Source organism: Chiloscyllium plagiosum, chromosome 10, assembly GCF_004010195.1.
Source record: "Chiloscyllium plagiosum isolate BGI_BamShark_2017 chromosome 10, ASM401019v2, whole genome shotgun sequence".
Lineage (NCBI taxonomy): Eukaryota > Metazoa > Chordata > Chondrichthyes > Orectolobiformes > Hemiscylliidae > Chiloscyllium > Chiloscyllium plagiosum.
The window spans coordinates 13,485,224-13,508,313 of NC_057719.1; the positions used below are offsets into that span (position 1 = coordinate 13,485,224).

At 42.3% G+C, this 23,090-nt stretch overlaps 1 protein-coding gene across 1 annotated transcript in view; it reads right to left on the reverse strand.

The window, feature by feature from the left end:
* syndig1l (synapse differentiation inducing 1-like) overlaps nt 1-17,731 on the reverse strand; it is a 174,382-nt gene extending 156,651 nt beyond the window's left edge. Inside the window, exon 1 of the mRNA XM_043697097.1 lies at nt 16,886-17,731. The gene's annotated coding sequence lies outside the window, so the exon portion shown is untranslated. The remainder of the gene's footprint in view (nt 1-16,885) is intronic.
* Between the last annotated feature and the right edge of the window lie 5,359 nt (nt 17,732-23,090).

Here is a 23,090-nt window from a genome sequence, read left to right on the forward strand (position 1 = left end):
TGAGCAGGGGTAGTGTTCCCCTCGGGGTTCTGGGGGGTGGGGATAGTGACAGTGGGGGCTGTGGGGGGCGTGTCAGCAGAATGCAGGTGAGTGGCGTTGGTGGGGACGGAAGTGGAGGCAGACACGGCAGTAGGGGTGGCGGAAGTCACTGAGCGTATGGCATCGGCGATGATGTGAGGGCCAGAAGTGGCTGCATGAGGAATTGTGAGGGGTGGAAGTGGTTGTGGGAGTGGCCATGATGGGGCGGAAGTGACATCATAATCAACGTGGGGGTGGCAGCTGCATCAGCCGCATGGCTAATGGTATCTGTGTAGTTTCCGAAGCCAGGGGAATCTTCTGGAATGTTTGAGGAGCGCTGGTTATGGAGGTAGGTAGATAAAAGTTTGTTGTACTTACAGTTTTTGGTGTTTGAGATGAAATTGAAATACTGATTTTTGAGAGTATGAATTCTCCTGAGGATGTAGTACAGAGTGGGTCCTTTGCAATTCTGAGAGAGTGTGGCTCTCAGCTGAGGCAGGGATGACTGTAGAGAGCGGAGCATTCGGCGCATTGCTGCGAGCGTGGAGCGGAGGATCTTGAAGGAGAACCGTTGCTGGTGTTTTTGAATCTGTAGTTTGTCCTGTTCCTGCATGGTTTAGAAAGAGTTGATGCTGGAAATTTGTTTCTGTTAAGCAACAAATGTTGCTGTGGTGAAACGGTTAAAAATTATGTCCCAATACATGTGTGAATCTAACCGGAATGGAGGTGTTGCTTAGTCCCGTGTGAATCTTATTACACACCTCCCCGTGTGAATCTTCTTATCTGTATGTAACCAGAATGGAATGTGTTTTTTAGCCTTGCTCTGCTGTTCACATGAATGTTTATATCTGGAAAAGAGTATATCAGCTGGAAAAGTCTCCAGTTTGGTGAGTCTGCTCCGGGGTTACGTTTAACCGCCGAGCGTGGGTTGTTGGCAACCGCTCTACGAGAACTGACGGCTCCCAGTTCCGGTAACATGTAGAGTGAGTATAAGCCAGACCCGTTGTATGAGACCTAGTTGTGGCGACGCTGCGGGGAATAAAATGCCCATATTCTAGCAGACTCGCCTCTTGGTCGTTTGTTCTGTGTCAGACTACTCTCCTACGAACCTGACCTTGAGAATTTTTTAAAACAGACGCGTGGGCACAGCCTTAGAATTAGAGGGGGTCAGTTTAGAACAGAAATGAGAAGACATTTCTTCTGCCAGAGACTGTCAGGCCTGTGGAATTTATTGCCACGGAGCACAGTGGAGGCCGGAACTTGATAAAGTATTGATCGTGCAAGGAATTAAGGGCTGGGGGAGAGTGTGGGTAAGTGGAGTTGAAATGCCCATCAGCCATGACTGAATGGCAGACTGGACTCGATGGGCCGGATGGCCTTACTTCCACTCCTATGTCTTATGGTCTTATGGTCGAATATGGACTGCTTCAGTATTTGAGGAGTTGTGGATAATGCTGAACATTGTGCAATCATCAGCAAACATCCCAGCTTATGGCATTACGATGGAGAGAAGGCCATTGGTGAAGCAGCTGAAGGTGTTTGGACCAAGCACCCCACCCTGAGGAACTCCTGCAGAGATCTGAGATGACTGACCTTCAACAGCCACAACTGTCTTCCCCTGTGTCAGATATGACTCCAACTAGCAGAGTCTTTGCCCCAGACCCCCAGTGACTCCATCATTGCTTGGCTCTTTGATGCCACATTCAATGAAATACAGTCTTGATGTCAAGGGCAATCACTCACCAAATCCTGGACTTTATCTTCTTTGTCCAAGCTCAAACCTGTAATGAGGTTAGGAAATGCATGACCCTGCCAGACCCTGTGCATCGACAAATACATTATTGCTGAGTATGTGCTGTTTGATAGCACTATTCCATCACATTACTGATGATTGACAGTGGACTGATTGGCCGGATTGAATTGTCCTGCTTTGTGCAGCTAAGACATACCGGGGCAATTTTCCACACTGTCGGTTAGATGCCAGTGATGTAACTGTAGTGGACCAGCTCATCTAGGGGTGCTGCAAGTTTAGAAATATGTGGCTTCAGTACTATTACTGGAATGTTGACAGGGCTCATTGCCCTGTCAGTATTCAGTGCCTCTAACCATTTCCTAATATGATGTGGAGTGAATCAGATTGGTAAATGTGGTGCTGGCGACATCTGAAGGAGGCTGAGATGGATCATCCACTTGGTCATTCTGGCAGAAGATCGTTTTGAATGCTTCAGCATGACTTTCTCTGCACTGGTGTGTTGGGGTCTTCCATCATTGAGAACGGGGATGTTTGTGGAGCCTCCTCTATGAGTGAGTTGTTTGATTACCCACCACCATTCATAGCTAGATGTGGCAGGATTGAGAACTTAGATCTGACCTGTTGGCTATGGAATCACTTAACTCTGTCTGTCACTTGCTGCTTCTGCTGAATGGTATGCGAGTAGTCCTGTGTTGTAGCTTCACCAGGTTTGTACCTGATCTTTCGGAATGCCTGTTGCTGCTACAGCATGTGCTCCCACACTCTTCATTGAACCGAGCATTAATTTTTAAGGCACAAAGCTTAGACAGCTGAAGGTTCAGCCACCATTGTTGAAGACATTTAGGGATACACCAGCCGGCAGAGTTGGAGAAGTGTAGAGCTCAGCATTGCAGAACTAGAAAGGAGAGATAGGGAGAGGCTAGGCCAGGGCAGCTGGAACAGGGATCAATGTTGGTCAATAGGCCCAAGGCTAATAGTCAAATTGGACTTGGCACAAATTAGAACATTATTAATTTAGTTTTAGATGGACTTAAGTTTTTGTGGGGTAGGAAGTGAAAGGTAACCAGAAGAATATTGGAATAGTAAATTATAGAGATAACAAAATACAAAATGAAGGAAGAAATAAGGGTAACATGAATGGCTAAAGATTGAATAATATCACACAGCATAAACGTAATGTAATTACCTAAACAAAGAGATCAGTGGTGCTCACATCCCACATTCCATGAAGCATCATGAAGATACTGAGGGGTAACCTTATAGAACATACAACATAGTACATAGAAAAGTACAGCACAGAACAGGCCCTTTGGCCCACGATGTTGTGCCGAGGATTAATCCTAATGTAAAATAAAATAACTTAACCTATGCACCCCTCAATTCACTGCTATCCATGTGCATGTCCAGCAGTCACTTAAATGTCTCTAATGACTCTGCTTCCACCACCACCGCTGGCAACGCATTCCATGCATTCACAACTCTCTGCGTAAAGAACCTACCTCTACGTCCCCTCTATACCTTTCTCCTAATATCTGAAAACTATGACACCTCATGCCAGTCAATTCTGCCCTGGGGAAAAATCTCTGGCTATTAAGTTATAAAACGTGACGGGCATAGATAGGGTGGACAGCCAAGACCTTTTCCCCAGGGTAGGGGAGTCTAAAATTAGATGGAATAGGTTTAAGGTGAGAGGGGAAAGATATCAAAGGGAGGTAAGGAGCAATGCTTCCACGCAGAGGGTGGTGAGTATGTGGAATGGGCTGCCAGATGAAGTGGTGGAGGCTGGTACAATTACAACATTTAAAAGACATCTGGATGGGTATATGAATAGGAAGGGTTTAGGGAGATATGGGTCAAATGCTGGCAAATGGGACTGGATGAATGTAGGATATCTTGTTGACATCGATGAGTTGGACCAAAGGGTCTGTTCTGTGCTGCACAACTTTACGACGCTAAATAGTGTAAAACCAATTTAAATTTCTGGTAAAATGATCCACCCGATATTCAAAAAAGATGGTTGAACTTCAGTCAATAATTGGCAGAGATCTTATGAGCATAGAAGGAGTGGATGAAATGTGACTACATGGAAAATCAAATCATCAACTAAACTGTTGTAAGATATTGCACATTTGGGAATAAAGGAGGGAAAACAGAAAAGCAGAATGAGAGCAGTGAGGAAAGTAGAGGTAATTGGCAGTATTGTAGATACAGAATCTCTTTAGGGTGAGTCAAAGATAAAACGTGTCCTCATTACAGCACACCGAAGACCAACAATAACAGGAGACTAGATTCCCCACAGCGGGGAAACAGGCCCTTCAGCCCAAGCCAACCCTCTGAAGAGCAACCCACCCAGACCCACCATCCCTAACTAATGCACCTAACTCCACGGGCAATTTAGCATGACCAACTCACCTAACCTGCACATCTTTGCACTGTGGGAGGAAACTCATGCAGACTCTGGGAGAGTGTGCAAACTCCACACAAACAGTCGTCCGAGGCTGGAATTGAGCCTGGGTCCCTGGTGCTGTGAGGCAGCAGTGCTAACCACTGAGCAGCCTGTGCCGCTGAAGAGAATTGGAGGAAGGATTATTTGCATAATCTTACAAGGTGAACAGTAGACATTAAATAATCATCACGGGGATAACTACCATCAAATAAGGTGGTGGGAAGTAACAGCAAAAGGACAAGAGGAATTTCAGGTTTTACAGCCCATTCAGGAGTACATGCTCATACAGTAATGCAAGTATGACAAGGGGGAAAAGAAAACTGACTGTTAGGTTTTATTATGGGTAATATAGCAGAATAGGTAAAAGAGGGTGGGAGCATTTCACTAATAGTGATCACAAAATAATAAAGTTAAAGATTAGGATTGATAGGATCATAAATAGGACAAAGTAGATCAGACTGACATAGAACATAGAACGTAGAAAGTACAGTACAGAACAGGCCAATGATGTTGTGCTGAGGTTTAATCCTAATGTAAAATATAATAACTTAATCTATGCACCCCTCAACTCACTGCATGTGCATGTCCAGCAGTCCAGCTTAAATATCCCTAATGACTCTGCTTCCACCACCACCAGAGGGAACACACTCCATGCATTCACAACTCTCTGCGTAAAGAACCTTCCTCTTGTCTCCTCTATCCTTTTCTCCTAATATCTTCAAACTATGACCCCTCATACCAGTCAATCCTGCTCTGGGGAAAGGTCTCTGGCTATTGACTCTATCTATTTCTCTCATTATCTTGTATACCACGATAAGGTCACCTCTCTTCCTCCTTCTCTCCAGAGAGAAAAGTCCAAGTTTATTCAACCTTTCTTCATACGGCAAGCCCTCCAGTCCAGGCAGCATCCTGGTAAACCTTTGCACCCTCTCCAAAGTCTCTGTATCTTTCCTATAGTAGGGCGACCAGAACTGGACACGATATTCCAAATGTGGTCTCACCAGGGACTTGTAGTGTTGTAGTGAAACCTCACGGCTCTTAAACTCGATCCCCCTGTTAATGAAAGCCAAACCACCATATGCTTTCTTAACAACCCTATCCATTTGGGTAGCAACTTAGAGGGATCTATGTACTTGCACACCCAGATCCCTCTGTTCCTCCACACCGTCAAGAATCCTATCTTTAATCCTATATTCAGCATTCGAGTTCGATCTTCCAAAATGCATCACTTCGCATTTATCCAGGTTGAACTCCATCTGCCATTTCTCAGCCCAGTTCTGCATCCTGTCTATGTCGCGCTGCAGCCTGCAATAACCCTCAATACTATCGACGACACCTCCAAACTTAGTGCCATCTGCAAATTTACTAACCCATCCCTCAACCTCCTCATCCAAGTCATTTCTAAAAACTACAAAGAGCAGAGGCCCAATAACAGAGCCCTGTGGGACCCCACTCAACACTGTCCTCCAGGCAGAATACTTTCCATCTACAACCACTCTCTGTCTTCTCTCAGCCAACCAATTCTGAATCCAGATAGTCAAATCTCCCTGTATCCCATACTTCCTGACTTTATGAATGAGCCGACCATGGGGTAAGAGCAAATTGTGAGAAAATTAGAGCGGGGTTAAATTTGGCAAATGGGGGCAAATATATTGGTAAAGAGACTGAAAGCCATGAGGAAGTCTTTACAAATCATTCCATTGGCATCGCAGGAAATAATTAATTATGGGGTTTATGGATAATGAAAGAACTGAAGGAAAACTTCAAACTAAAGAATAAAACATGTTAAAACTAAAGGAGAGAAAAAGAAATATGTAGAATTTAGAATAAAAGAACCAGGAATCCAGAGAAATTGGAAAATTAATTGATTTAGGATTGTTATCACACAAATATCAAAACTTTGACAGGATAAAGAAAATTCCCAATGTTAAGATAGAAAAGGAAAACGTAGTTGACAGATTAGAGAACCTTGCCATATCCAAATGATATTCACCAACTTATAATCACAGGCAATAAAATGAACAAGACAACTCACAAGTTACAAAGAAAGTTATAAGAAAAAGGATAGTGGCAGAAAATAGCTGGGCAGCACAGACATGCAGAACATTTTCATACTTCAATGAAGTAGATTAGTTGTTCATTGTATTTCTTTAAACTGTTACCACCTTAAATGCAATATGCTTGCGTGCATTATAGATGAACAATAATTGACCCTAAACCTCAAAGTTGAATAGAGGCTCATTTTTATCTTATGATGCATTTTCAGAAAGAAAAGAAGGCTTACATTTATAGAGTGCTTTTCATGGCCACCAGATGTCCCAAAATGCTTTCCAGCCAATTAAGTTAACACTGACTATATTTCACAGGTAATGTAGTGAACACAATCACCAATGAATTTAACAAACTCTCATAAACAGATAATCTTTTCTTTGTATGTGATGTGAAGTAACTATATTTCTCTTTGTTCTTCTATCTCATTGACTGGCTGGAGCGAGAGACTGACTTCTAATTTAGGTATTGTGATCTGTAGCTAATTTACATGCAAGGTCAGTCAGCAAGGAGAGGTAGAAAGTAATAAAGATATCTGTAAGGGTTTTGATGGAAAATGGCTTGAGTAAGGGCTGAAGTTTGCACTGAGCAGAAATAAGCAGTGCTGTTATAAAAGCACATATGAATTACAACTCAGTTTTGGATCAATTAAGACAGCTTGGTTAGGATGGAAGATGACAAAGAGGTGACAGTGACAATGAAAGCCAAATGTTGATGGCCATGATCTTTCGTGAGTTGGACTGGAGAGATTGTGACTCATTCAGAACTGGATGTCAGACAAGGGGGCTGATGGTTCAGGGATGGCGGTGTGAAGTGGAGATGAGAGATCACCAAAGGTGCTCATGTGCAGCAGCATTTAATTGAGGAAGATGGTTTGCCGAAGGGTAGACTTTCAGGTGGCTTGAAGGTGACAATCATGAGGCAAAAAAAGTGAATCTATTGTTATATACGCTCTGTCTGTGACTGGGTAAGTAGAACTGGATCCATCCAAGGACAGTCCCATGAAAGTGTTGGAGGAAAATGGCTTGGTTTAATATCTCAAAGATATAAGAGTCGAGTAAGATCAGACACAGGCAAAGATCCAGTTACACACAAAAAAGATGTATTTTGTTGTAAACATTGTGTATTATAACATGCTTTACATGGCATAACTTTGTTGCCATTATAAAAGGCTTATCTCCCAATACATTGTGATTAACACCACTGGAGATCCGTTACTAATATCAATGTAACAGAGCTTGCATTTACTCAACACTTGATGTTGTTAAGACACTTCAACTCATTTTACACAATGGATTGCCTTCAGTGTGTGGATGCTGTTGTGTAGGTAAATGAATTCGGGGCAAGGGTCAGAAATTGTAGAAATAGAAAAACCGGTCATTTCTTAACAAAGAGAATGCTGGTAATGTCACAATCTATTTGTGCCATTCTGTAAATACCATTTTGATTAGGAATTCACCAATTCAATTATAAATAATGGCTTTACCTCTCATTGTGAGAGGAGTGGGGGAACTGGGTCGAAAACATATCAATGGAATTTTGAATAAACTGACCTCAAGTATATTTACGTGATTCAACTCCACAGCCAACATGTGAAAGAAACATGAAACAGGATCCTTTTTCCATTTGTTGTGTGTGCATTCAAATATCATGGCCCACTTTAATATGGCCCTGCAGTAGCGATCTGCACAGGGGTGGTTAGATTCTGGGGCAAGGCAACACTGTAGCACAACCTGGCCTCTTGCCCTACAGAAAGTTTAAAAGGAGTTTGGATACAGAATATGACAAAGACGTGGTTGCATTACCATACTTGCCAGGGTATGAGATATATGATAAAACGTGCTGCAGCAATTCTAGATGAAAGGACACTAGATTGTGACAAACAGCTAGAGTTCTCAGTGACCCTTCAACAAGGTGCAAAATAAAAAGGGAAGATTCGGTCATAAGAGTTTGTAACTTAAATCCCACATTAACCATCTGCAAACATCCAGAATTCCAGTGAGACATAAGGCCATTTCCACTGGGCAGGTCGAGGTATGCATCATCCAAGATCAAACCCAAAATGGATTCACCAGAATTTCTCAATCCACATTTTCTGCAACCCAATTTCAGACCACAATGGAAATGGTGCCCTATTGAGGTGTAAAATGTAACTTCATATATTGTTGTGACAATAGATGAGAGTTATGAAATACATGGGTATTTTTAAACATTTGGTTCCGTGATGTGTTGTGCTTAAAAAGGGGACTGCCACAGAAAATGCAGTGGAATTAAATTTAATGACTGTAGCAAAGTCCTGTGTGGAGCCCATGAAATGTCACACATATAAATTATCTGGGAAACTTTAAACAGGTAGAGATGTAACACGTAGCAAGAATGAGGGGGGAGCTGACTGTCTACCATTCCCTCATACAAAGCCAGCTCTTGCTGACATTTCTGTTTTATCCTCCAGGAATATACAATAAAGGATAAAAAGCCAGTTTCAACTCTACTAGAAGAGACTAGTGGTCTGAATACTCTCATATGTTCCAGCTTGTGTCTGAGTTTTAGCGTGCTGTTAAAGTCACAGTTGAAGAACTATCCCCTACTTACCGATGTTTATAGGAGAAGGATGACCCTCTCTCTCCCTGAGTGCTAGGAACCAGTTACAAAAAAGAAATTAGGATGAAGAAGCCTCAATCAGCCTGCAAAACCAAACATCTCAAAAACAAAACAACTGCTCAAAGTCAATGGTGCCTGTACCTTCTAAAGCAAAAGTTGTAGTGTTCAATGCTCATCATGAACAATTCAAAGACTGATCAGTTCATTTGGTTTTTAAAACACTTATCCTTTTGAACTTACCTCTTATTGCTAATCTATGTATATTTGTGATGCATTGCTAATTCTCGCATTTAATTATTAATCAACTCTCATGAGCATAATTCAAAAAAGCTTGCTTAAATTGGCTCCTTTTACAATGCTAGTTCATTTTGCACCTGGGAGAAAGATATCAACAAGGGAAATGATCCTTTCGAAATTAAGCATGTTCCAACCAACCTACAGCATAGGCGAATAAAGAAAAGGAGACATGTTGCTCACATCTTTCACAAATTTGGATATCACACCTAAAACCGTAACTTCTCTGGGGCCTGGTCATCACAATATTAGGTTTGGTAGGGATCTGTGACATTTATTATATTTCTAGGTGGCAACAGGTGTTTTGAATGTCAATGATACCATGCTCACTGTCCCAGAATCTCTTGATTTTGAATCACGCATTAGCTCCTATTTTTAAGAGAGAATGCCACCTTGGAATTATTCAGCACGGCCACTAGATTCATAAATATTGTCCAAAATGCTTTCTGAAAATGTTTTCACTTTTGACAGAATTTAAAAAGTCCAAAACAAGTATTTACACCTAAAAAAACAGACTCCTCCAAAACAATTTCTCAGTTGGATAAGTTCAATGGCGTTTCTTGGTTTAATTAAAAGCTGTAGCCTTTCCTAAGCACCTAGACTTGTAACTAGCTGAGGTGTTTGTGGATTATTCAGTCTGAACATACACAATGCAGTTAATTTTCCCATCATGTACCATTCAGTTGTGCAGAATACCAACAAGGCAAGAGTTATTGTTTACCTTTGACAGGGACAATTTGGTGTAGAACCAGAGAGTTGTATATGGGCCTTTTAATCACATGCTAATCTTTTTGTTTCTCGTCCACAAATAATCAGACTGCTTTTACAAATTTTCATGAGCTTCTGGATTGTTATCTTAATACTGGTAAAATATTTTTATTGAGCCTCTAGTATTTTCTATCCAATAAATAGTATTGCAAATGGACAATTCAAAATTACATAGCATTTAAAAATACAGGGGCAGACAAAAGAGAGTGGAAGATTATATAGCAATTTTCCTTTTAATTTTTGAACTATTAGAAAGTACATTAAGTGGAGGGGAGATAATTACAGAGAAAGGTCAAGGGAGAGAGCGCCGGAAGGAATATGAGATGAAGGGGTAGAGACAGGAGACAATGGTAATGTTCGATCATTTTTCACAGAAAACACTAGCAGAATGTTAAAGCCAATTATCTCTTTTAGGATTAATTCAAAAAGTTAATTGTTAATTATTACTTACACATTCCAGTTGCTAACCTCTGTGAGACAAAGTAGGCGAGAGATAAACAAATAAGTAGACACCTTTTTGCAAACTGATTTAATTTCTGCAAATTGAATTATGACAGCAAAAAAAAGTGAATAAACCAGGAAGGAATGGCTTACGAGAAAAGAAACTTCTAGCTACCCAATCTTTGGAGAACCAAATAGGAATAGGAATAGTGATGGGGTCTGCTCACACACAAAAAAAAATGAGGTTGAGATGATCTATGCAGAGCAAAGACAGGTGGAGGCTGGTTATAGTGATTTAAAAGAGAAAAAGAAGGGGGAAAGGAAGAAGTAGTGAAGGGATGGTGGGAATTGGAGAAAGTACTGGAAAGGTGAAGGGGATGTGATGGGAAAGGGAGGCAAAAATGAATATGCAGAGTCAATGTGAGGAGAGCCAATGGAACCACATTTTCTCTTCAGTTCCTCCACAAATGGCCCATTTCATCCCTATTACATTGAAGCCAACAGGAAGGAAGAAAGAGAAGCTGAAAATGATAGAAAGGGAAGCAAGGAACAGAATTATAGGGAAAGAGGTAAAAGAGAAAAACAAAGAAATGGAAAGTGAGACAGCAACATAAAGAAGCAGTGATTGTTAATACAAAGTCCATATTCTTTAACTCACCATATGCACCAGCCTAGGAGTCGATCCAGCATGCGCAATATGTAGTACATTGATTTCAATAGAGAAGCCATCAGAATTTTTTCATTAGGTTCTGATTTGTAAATCCTAGGTGTCAACTGCATAAATTTTCCAGTTGATGGTCCTGTCTAACTTTTTATGTCTTGAATATAATTTTCAAAGCTATTTTGTGAAGTACACAGCCACATTTCTTCCTTGTTTGTTTTATCATAATTTTGATTTGAATTAATCATATGAAACATGACGGGTTTTGCAGTACCGCTAAATGGCAGCTCTGGTATCTTTCCAAAACCAACTCAGTTACACACTCACTGCACTTTGGTGAAATCTGCAATTGTACAGCTCTTAGGTTTCAAGTGTGACTAAATATACTGATCTATTTAAATTGAACACTTTAGATGAGAAAAAGGTCATCAGACTTATGTGTGTTTACCAGGCTTTTAATTGCACCTCTTCCAATATTCCCAATCTTTCCTTTTCCTCTCCTCCAGAGAAGGAACGTGTCAAAAATGTATTGTGGATTCCTCAAAAGGTGACCAACCATGTCTCAGGAAGTTCAAACTTATTACTGGAATTCTTCATTCCACAATAATGTTGTGGATACACAAGCAGGTCAGAGGCTAGGAATAAATTGTTATTTATTTGTTAAATATATCAGTTTACTTGCACAACACTGTATTCTTTTGCTATAAATTCTGGGTCTTATGGTCCTACTCCACAACCACCTGATGAAGGAGCAGCGCTCCGAAAGCTAGTGCTTCCAAATAAACCTGTTGGACTATAACCTGGTGTTGTGTGATTTTTATCTTCCAAATAAACCTGTTGGACTATAACCTGGTGTTGTGTGATTTTTATCTTTGAGATACACTGTAGTAACTTCTCAGATACTTCTCAGAACAAGGGCAATTGTTACATGGGAACACCACCATGGTTAAGTGCGCTTCCAAGATGCTCATCATACTGACTTGCTATTTCTTTATTGCCGTTAGGCTGAAATCCTGGAATGCACTCCCAGATAGTATTGTGGATCTACCTACAGCCCCATGAACTGCAGAGGTTCAAGAAGCTAGTACACCACTCCATTCCCCAGACTAATTAAGGATGGGCTAATTAAGGAATCCTGGTTCCTTTAGTGATGCATACATCCCATGAAAGAATAGATAGGTTACGTAGGATATTTTATGTAGCAACAGGTCATTTGGCACAATCAGTCCATATCTGAGTTTATGTTCCACTCTACCTAACCATCCGCAGAGAAGATAATGGCCCTAGTGACATTATTGCTTTACCAATAAACCAAAGATTCCCAGGTAATATTTTGGGGAAACTAAAAGAACTATAGATGCTGTAAATCAGAGACAAAAATAGAAATTGCTGGTAAAGTTCTACAGGTCTGGCAGTATCTGTGGAGAGAAATCAAAAATAACGTTTTAGGTTCAATGAGTTCTGAGGAAGGGCCACTCCACCTGAAATGTTAACTCTGATTTCTGTTCACTGATGCTACCAGACATGCTGAGCTTTTCCAGCAATCTCTACTTATGTCTAATGTTTTGGGGACTTGGAGTCAAATCTGCCAAGGCAGATGGTGGAGTTTGAATCCAATTAAAATCTGGAATTAAGAGTCCAATTAATTCCAGATTGAAATAAGAGTCTAATAGTGACAATGAATCCATTGTTGAGGGGATAGAAACATCTGGTTCACTAATGTTTAGGGAGAGATACTGCCTTCCTTAACTGGTCTGGTCTTCATATCACCCACAGCAATGTGGTTGTCTCTTAACCACCCTCTGGGCAATAAATGCTGGCTTAGCCAGTGATACCCACATCCTGTGCATGAATACCTAAGCTGTCCAGAAGAAAAATCATTGGGAAAGCAAATCTTAGCAGGACTTATACACATAATGGTAATGTCCTAGGGAGTGTTGCTGAATAAAGAGACCTTGGAGTGCAGGTTCATAGCTCCTTGAAAGTGGAGTCACAGGTAGATAGGATAGTGAAGAAGGCGTTTGGCATGCTTTCCTTTATTGGTCAGAGTATTGAGTACAGGAGTTGGGAGGTCATGTTGCGGCTGTACAGGACATTGGTTAGGCCACTGTTGGAATATTGCATGCAATTCTGGTCTCCTTCCTATCGGAAAGATGTTGTGAAACTTGAAAGGGTTCAGAAAAGATTTACAAGGCTGTTGCCAGGGTTGGAGGATTTGAGCTATAGAGAGACTCTGAACAGGCTGGGGCTGTTTTCCCTGGAGCATCGGAGGCTGAGGGGTGAACTTATAGAGGTTTACAAAATTATAGGGGCATGGATATGATAAATCGACAAAGTCTTTTCCCTGGGATCGGAGAGTCCAGAAATAGGTTTAGGGTGAGAGGGGAAAGATATAAAAGAAACCTAAGGGGCAGCTTTTTAACGCAGAGAGTGTTACGTTTATGGAATGAGCTGCCAGAGGAAGTGGTGGAGGCTGGTACAATTGCAACATTTAAGAGGCATTTGGATGGGTATATGAATAGGAAGGGTTTGGAGGGATATGGGCCGGGTGCTGGCAGGTGGGACTAGATTGGGTTGGGATATCTGGTCGGCATGGACGGGTTGGACCGAAGGGTTTGTTTCCGTGCTGTACATCTCTGTGACTCTATGACTCTAACTGAAAAAAAAAATCAGTTCTTGTTATTACCTCCAGAATCCTGTAGCTTTGAGAAAACTAAAACATCTGTATTTCTAATCACAGTACCCATTTCCTCGGTTAGAAATAAATGATCCCTAATTCCACACTCGTCCAACATATCACCTACGTCCATTGCCTTTTGGAATGGAAAGACCCGAAGCAGATACACACTGAGTCTATACCTCTCCAGGTAATGAAGTGTTCACAATGTTTGATCATTCTCATTGTCCATTCCGTTCATCTTGTCTACAGTCACGATGCAGCTCATGAAGGAGGTGGAATAAAATGGTAAACAATGCTCCAGGTTTTAGCTGAATGCTCATTTATATTTACATGGACAGTCTCAATATGCCAGAACAGCTCTAGTAAATGATTGGTTGAATATAAGTTGTGGTGATGCATTGGTTATCTTCACTAATGGTGACTTGAATTGGGCAGTCTGGCACAGCAGAGGAGTGAGCAGTTTGAGCTGGTAAGAGAGGTATTTACATTTATTTTTGTTCTGTAGAATCCCTACAGTGTGGAAACAGGCCCTTCGGCCCAGCAAGTCCACACTCACCCTCTCAATTTTCCCAAAGCTGGCAAAGCAACACCCTCTATAAAACACATCTTCATAGAATGACAAAGTTACAACACATAATGAGGCCATTTAGCCTGTCATGTGCTCTCTACAGGAGCAACTGAGCCCATCTCATTTCCACTTTACTTCCCTGTAGCCCATTTTTCTGACATCCAGGGTTTAACCAATTTCCTGTCTCTTCTCAAGTGCGGCCTTGTCCTAGTCTCACCTTTAACCCAGTGTATATATAGATTAATTGCAGCTCAGTCTGAAGTTAACCTATCCTCCTGGAAGTAGAACAAAATAATTGGGACTGGCAAAAAGGTTTATATATATATATATATATAACTGCTGCATTGCATCAGCTTTGAGAAAAGTAATTCAGAAGCAGTCTCTACAGTTAGTGTTAGAGGTCTCACACATCAGTGAGGGCTCAGATGGTTTATATATAGAACATAAAGGATAACTGGAAGTGAATCTCAGACTTGGAACTAGCTGCAGAGCTCCCATACTTTATGCATGGGATAATGAGCCAACGTCTTGGATTATTTATATAATTGTTAAATTTCAAACCGTTAAATTGCCATCATACTAACAGTTCGAGCAGATTTATTACTCGCAATATTAATAGAACATAAAAAATGCATTTAGATAGCACCTCATTATGATTACACGTTCAAAATGATTCACAGAATGAATTTCATTCTGAAATAGTCTGTCGTTACGAAAGCAAAATCAGCAGCTGTCTGACAAACACCTGATGTGCAATTTTAATGACAATTAGTAAACTTTAACGGCTTGTTCTCATTTCTGAAAGGGCTGGGCCTTCCAGACTTTGAGGCTCACATTGCAGTACAGAGTTCCACTTTCTCTATTTTCACCCACACTCTGCCTGATCCTATCACCTCACTCAACTCCTTGAAATAGGCCCCGGGATCTCATCTCCCTGACCCTCGTGGGGCCAGAGTTCACTTCGGGAGCGGCTGCCAATCAAAGGCAGGGGTTGAGCATCTGAAAGGCTGGAACAAAACCAGCGAGAGAGACACGCAGCAGGACCAGGGGTATCTCTTGACCCGACATTCTCTCTCTCTCTCTCTGTGTAACAGATGCTGCTCGGTTTCTCCCGCGCTCTCTGGTCCTCCTTGTCGGAAATCCTTTAAGAAGCCTGCAACTGTCAGGATTACCGTGTCCATCTCACGGATGTAATTGGGTCAGATTTGACATGCCTTGTCCCAATACACACTCTGATGTTACAGCAGGGTTCCCATGGAATTGGCCATTGCAGGTGAACTAACTCACATCCTCAATGTGCCGTAATACTGTACTCCCCCCCCCCAATCTGCCACTGGCTTCCCACTTGTTGTACCTTGAGGTCGGTGCACTAACTAACTGTTGACCCAGTACATCCCACGACAAAGCGGCCTGGTCTCCTTCTCGCTGCATTAACACTGCCTGAGTTGCAGTGCTCAGCTCCCAGCTGGGACTGAGAGACTCTCTCGTCAGAATGGTCATAGTCCAAAGGGCAAGTCGCCTGTTCCCCTGGCTCCACACCAGCAATGCCACGGAGGGGGTCGCAGTGCCTTAGGAATAGAAAGTTCTTAGTCCATTTATTGTTACTTTCTTCTGCACACCACCCTCGGTTAGGGCAGAGAGGCTTGCACCCTCTGGCTGTGCCGAGTTGTGATGCCCCATGCAGTCAAATAGCGCGGTTGGAGTGTTAGTCGGAGGTTAACAGAGGATGGCGGGAGTCAGTGGGAATGAGGCGGTAAAGTCTTTGGGAGTGGGATGGGGTGGGGGCGAGGAGAAAGTTACTGAACAGGGGTAACGTTAACTATGACCTTCCCAATGAATAATGCTAGCTGATTTCTCCCATCGCCGCCAGCTCCTCTCTCTCCCACCCCTCTCCCTTGTATTTACAATACCCGCGCTTCTACTAACCTTGAGCGATGTGATTAAATAATTTCTTAACAATCTCTAGTTTCTGAGAGGGAAGAGGGGCACAGGGCAAGCGCTCAGAAACCATATTGGTGCAAAACTGTCAACTCACTTTCTAATCATTGAAACAGAGTAATGTGTTGGTTCAAACACTCTGATAAATATCTGAACACACGGAATCATTATCAACCTGCAAGTGTAGTTTTCAGACAGGGAGAGAGAGAATTGCTCCTCAAATAAACCTGAACTGGCTTTGCTTCAATCCCCATTCGTTTCTCAGGACTTTATGAAGGGCTTTGGAACAGGTCTGAACTATGTGAGTGTGTATGTGAGAGAGTCTAGAATTCTCTTACTCACCTGTGTGCCTCACTTCACTGCCCGCACTGAACATGCACAATCCGAGAGCTCACACTCAATATGACATTTTTAAATCTCTCTCTCTCTCTCTGTATACAACAGATCCAATTCACTCAACTTCTGACCCTCGGAGAGCTGCAGGGATACAGCAAGTGGCTTGCCCCGCTTATTGTACATCACGAACAATAACCTTCCAACACACCCAACAATGAAATGGAAAGTCGGAGAAATGACAGGGAGCACTTCCTCCCCACCACCCCACCCCCTCCCCATCACCAGGTCGGTGCTGGGGTCACTTTGGCTCCCAGTGTTAGTCCATTTCTTACCGCAGCGCAGGAAAGTTGAGTGAGACATTCCGTTCTGCGGAGGGGAAGAGTCGAACAGGCTGCAAATTATTCCCCCTTCCTCCAGGAAAATGGTGGGGGATGTTCCCTTCAGGAGCCGGAGCCTCGAGAACGATCCCAACAAATGCTAACGAAAAGAAAGCGTTGGAAGGTGCTCCTTTTCCCAATCAATCGATGACTTTGTAGATCCTGCCGCACTCTCACGGTTAGTTGGCTCACTCTCTCTCTCTCACACACACACACGGCGCTATTGATGTTCACCACTGTGCCCTTTTAACAGTGATCAGGATCGAGCTCAGTCATCTGAAATGCTGCAGGTTAGTAGCTGTTTGTGGATGTTCAGACTGTGTGTGTGTGTGTGAGTGTGAGTGTGTGGTTAGTAGCACTGGGCTAGCCTTCTGTCTACTTGTCCCTTGCCAGCTGCAGTTCTGGCGCTTGTCTCAGGCTCACTGCCTGCCGCTCACTGTACTCTGCTCATCCCAGGAGCTCTCTGTGAGCTGAATACTAATCAGACCCTGCACAATACTTTGCTTCCTTGCTCCTCCGCGATTTCCCCACTTTTGATGGGTTTCTGGGTCGAACCCGCGACTTGTGCTCGCTCTAACCCCACTTCTCCTTGTTTACAATCCACTGCTACCTGTTTCTAGTGTGCAGTTTTTGATTTGATTTATTAATGTCACACTCCTCTGAATTTCTGCTTATTAGTTTCCATGCCCTTTTCATCTCCCTCATTTACCTTCTCTGCTGTTTCTCGCTCCCTCACTTGATTCTTTCACTGGCATGTTCTTAGCAAACATGTTACAAACCAACTGTCTGCATATTTCCTTCAGGATTAGTGGTGCTGGAAGAGCACAGCAGTTCAGGCAGCATCCAAGGAGCTTCACATATTTCCTTTGCCTTCTCCTCCCTATGTCTCAGCCCTAGAGTTAAAAATCACACAACACCAAGTTATAGACCAACAGATTCATTTGGAAGCATTAGCTTTCAGAGAGCTGCTCATTCATCAACTACCTGGTGTGTGATTTTTAACTCTAGGACTGAGACATGGAAGGTATTAGAGAACAGGGAAACTGCTTCCAAGACTGTTTCATTTAACCTGTCCTCTTCATGATGGAGAAAGTGAGGACTGCAGATGCTGGATATCAGAGCTGAAAATGTGTTGCTGGAAAAGCCCAGCAGGTCAGGCAGCATCCAAGGAGCAGAAGAATCGATGTTTCGGGCATGAGCCTTCCTGAAGAAGGGCTCATGCCCGAAATGTCGATTCTCCTGCTTCCTGGATGCTGCCTGACCTGCTGCGCTTTTCCAGCAACACATTTTCAGCTCTTCATGATGGCTAATGGACAAGCCATGTGCCATTATCCCAATGGAATTGAAATATCCCAATGTATTTCATTCATTGCCACTGTTTCAATGAATGAAGCCAATGTTCACTAACTCAACCTTAATTGGACAATTAGATTGTGTCTATTCGTTCCTAGTTGACAAAATTCTAACTTATGATGCAGTATCAATGTCCTGACCTCTGGGTCAGAAACTTCAAGTTCAATTCTCAATTGGCTCAGTGGTGTGCCATAGCTGAATAGATTGGTTAAAAAGGGTCTGGGTCAGAAGGTCTAGGTTTGAGCCTCATCTGTTCTGGAGGGGGTGTCATAAAATGTTTACAAATTTCTAACTTAAATGTGAAGTTTCCATATTTGGAGCACTCAGGTTAATCTTTGATGTAATATTTTCTGTTGGTCATGTATTGTGAAGCAGTGACTTATATGTTTGAAGCTGATAGCTAAGGTTTACATTGAAGTTTACTCTAAGAACTTGCGACAATGTGTGGATTTTCAGATAGAATCTGAGGTCTGGAAGTATCTGAGGGTCAGTAACTATGTCCCCTGGTTTCATCGACTGTTTGTTTAAAATATTTTTCATCAAACTGTTCAGATACGTTATCATACCTATGGGGTGGCATGGTGGCTCAGTGGTTAGCACTGCTGCCTTACAGTGCCAGGGACCTGGGTTCAATTCCTGCCTCAGGCAACTGTCTGTGTGGAGTTTGCACATACTCCCTGTGTCTGCGTGGGTGTGCTCCGGTTTCCTCCCATAGTCCAAAGATGTGCAGGTTAAGTGAATTGGCCTTGGTGATTTAACCTATAGTATTAGGTGCATGAGTCAGGGGTGAATGTAGGGAATGGGTCTGGGTGGGTTGCTCTTTGGAGGGCTGAAGGGCCTGTTTCCACACTGTAGGGAATCTAATCTAATCATTCTAGGGCAAGTGGCAAAGAAGGTTCACTGGACTCAAAACGTTGACTTTACTTTTCTCTCCCCAGATACTTCCAAACCTGCTGACTTTCTCCAGCATTTTCTGTTTTTCTTTCAGGTTTGCAGCAATTCTTTGTGATTACATCAGAGATCAAATGGTAATTAGACTATACGTAATGTATAAAAAAACAAAAAATATGGGTAATTATATAGAAGGTAAATCTTCATATTGTGTACAATTAGAATTCCACGTTAAATATTATATCAAGATTTTTTTAATATTGCAATATTCATTGAAAATATAAATAGTTTCAGTAACTGATTAGAATTTCATCAACACCTCTCCAGTGCTTTCTGCTTTTATATTTGATCTCCTCTGAAGTTACTCATGGAGAAGTCAGATGATGTAATTCTTTTTAGTCATTTATGGGATATAGGCATTGCTGGCTTGGCTGGCATTAACTGTTCGTTCTTAAATGTCCTGGAGAAGTGCTGGTGAGCTGCCTTTGTGAACGGCTGCAGTCCTTGAAGTGTATGTACTGCCACAACACTGTTATGCAGGGAGTTCCAGGATGTTGATCCAGTGATACTGAAGGATAAGTGATATATTTCTGAGTGAGAAGGAAGTGGGGCTTGATGGGAACTTGCAGGTGGGTGCTGTTCCCATTTGTCTGCTGCCCTTGTCCTCTCCAGTGGTCGAAGGTGTTGGATTGTGATGTGCTTCTGAAGAGCCTTGGTGAGTTAATGCACAATGTCACTTCTAGATAGTACACATTGCTCGCACTCTGTGTCAGTGCTGAAGGGAGTGAATGTTGAAGTCAATACATGGGGTACCGTCAAGCAAGCTGCTGTGTCTTGGATGCTGGTGAGTTGTTGAAGCTGTACTCTTCCAAGCAACTGGAGTGTATTCCTTTACACTCCTGGCTTGTGCCTTGTAGATGCTTATTGGGCATTCAGGAGACAGGTAGTAAGTAACTTGCTAGTCCCTGCATTGCTCTTGTTGCCACAGTATTTATATAGACAGTCCAGTGTTGCTTCTGGTCAGTGGTAACTTCCATGATGTGGATAATAGCTGATTCAGCAATAGTTATCCCATTAACCATCAAAATGATGATGGTTAGAGTCTATCTTGTTGGAGGTGGTGGTCAGTACCTGTCAGTCTGTGGACAAATCATATTTGCCACTTGCCAGCCTAAGCTCTTGCTGCGTATGGCCACAGTCTGCTTCAGTATCTCAGGGAGTCACAAAAGACCATTGGATAATCCAATCGAGCTGAAAAGCTGACAGAACAAACTGAAGTCCCATTCTGAAGAAGGGTCACTGGACTCAAAGCGATAACTCTGTTTCTTTCTCTGCGGATGCTGCCAGAACCACTGAGTTTCTCCAGCAATTGGTGTGTTGTTTCAGAAGAAGTCGAACATTGTGCAATCATAAATGAGCATTCCCACGTCCAATGAACGATGGAAGAAACATCATTGATGAAGCAGCGAAGGTGGTTGGGCTCAGGAGATGACCCTGAGGAACTCTTGCAAAGATTCCTGGAGTTAAGATAATTGATTTCCACCAAACACAAACATCTTCCTTTGCTCCAGGTTAACTAGTGGAAATATAATGAGAAGATTATTTGAAGTGTTACACTGAGTAGTCTCCACTTTATTATTCTTCTTATAGAGCACTGGTTAAGTTTGTTTGGCCTGGTTTATACTTTGGAGGTTACTTGGCATAATTAATTAAATATTTGCCAAAAAAGCACAGGGAATAAGAGGGTTTTGTTTTATGCATTAAGTATTGAACCTTAAAGCTGGAATGGAGCAGACTCCATAGGAACTTTCAAAGGGAAAGGGATATGTACTTGAAATGGAAAAATAAATTTCAGGACTGTGTGTAAAAGCCAGGGGGTTGAATTTTGGACTAAATGGAAAGCTGTTCCAAACAGTTAGTAGAGGCAAGGTGTGCAGATTGGCTTCACTCTGTGCTGGGTGATACTAGGAATTACTGTAAAAAGGATCATCATGAAGCTGATTAGTGCCGAGTTGCCATCATTCAGGGAAATTTGTAGATTGGCAGTTGCTCATAAATTTCTATCTCCATTTTAGAAACTAATACAGTACTAAAATACCATCTTGCTTTCCCTTATAATGACTTGCAGTGTACAAGCTTCAGTGAGGGAACAAAAACATACGGCTCATAGATGCAGCTGTAAAATAGCAAAGGTCCCAAGCCTCATCACACAAGCTAAAAATAAGCAGATTCAGAATGGAGTTCCAGTTGAGGATATTCCAACAAATCTGGTAGTTCCAACAGAGGATGGCAGTCATTAGGAATGTATCCAGAGTGTATGCCTTCTGCTACTGGAATTGTGGATTGACTCCTGTACAGGTATCCCCTGCTTTTCGAAAGTTCACTTTACGCCACTGCTTTTACGAAAGACTTACATTAGTACCTGTTTTCGCTAACAGAAAGAAATCCGATGAGGATTTTCACTATTATGAAAAAGGCGAAATTTTTCCCATATAAATGAATGCTTCTTTGCTTTATGCCATTTCGGCTTACAAAACGTTTCACAGGAATGCTTGACTTTTGCATAGCGGGGAATACCTGTAATACCATTTGTTATATATTTTTCTTAGCTATGTATTCTAACAATTGGAGCTTCGGTTGTTCAAAACACCTTTATGGAGATAACACTTAGACTTTAAGATTTGGACGTTTTTCTTACCCTTTGGCTTCCTCTTATTTCAACTGGAGTATTTTTTAAATTCTGGTTTTGTAATCGAGATGGTGCCGGAAAAAGGCGACTTTGGACACTTTTCACTCTACCCATGTATTCCTATACTTAAGTACAGTTGACAATAAAGTCTAAATCTTCATAATTCTTATTTTGATGGAACTGTGATGTGTGAACAAAGTATCCTGCTTTTACGGTTTGTCTGCAGGCAAAGGTTTATATTAGAAATATAGTAAACAGGTGCAGGAGTAGGCCATTCGGCCCTTCGAGCCTGCACCACCATTCAATACGATCATGGCTGATCATGCAATCTTGGTATCTCAGTGTCACACTCCTGCTTTCTCTCCGTACCATTTGATCCCTTTAGCTGTAAGGGCCATGTTCAGCTCCCTCTTGAATATATCTAACAAAATGGCCCCAACAGCTTCCTTTGTGAGAGAATTCCACAGGTTCACATCTCTCTGAGTGACGAAATTCTTCCTTATAGAGTCATAGAGATGTACAGCACGGAAACAGACCCTTCGGTCCAACTTGTCCATGCTGACCAGATATCCTAATCCAATCTAGTCCCATTTACCAGCACTCAGCCCATATCCCTCTGGACTCCCCCACCCCAGGGAAAAGACCTTGTCTATTTATCCTATCCATGCCCCTCATGATTTTATAAACCTCTATAAGGTCACCCCTCAGCCTCTGATACTCTAGGGAAAACAGCCCCAGACTATTCAGGCTCTCCTCTCAGTCCTGTAAGACTTACTCCTTATTAGATTGTGGTCGTTAGTTTTGGACTTCCCCAAATTATCATAGAAACTCGACAGTGTGGAAGCAGGCCATTTGGCCCATCAAGTCCACACTGATCCTCCGAACAACATCCCACCCAAACCCAGTCCCATCACTATAACCCTACATTTCCCATGGCATTCTGAAGGGCAATTTAGCATGCTCAATCCACATAACGTGGACTGTGGGAGGAAACGCACTCAGGCACGGGGAGAGTATGCAAATTCCACACAGACAGTCGCCCGAGAGTGGAATCAAACCCGGGTCCCTGGCGCTGTGAGGCAGCAGTGCTAACCACTGAGCCACTGTGCTACTTGACAGTGCCTTCTGAAGGGTGTAACTTTATTAACAGATGCTTTAGGCGCATTGTGGAGAATCGTCTACCCACTCCTGACTACAGGTAACTCATTAGGAAAACAGCCCCCCCAC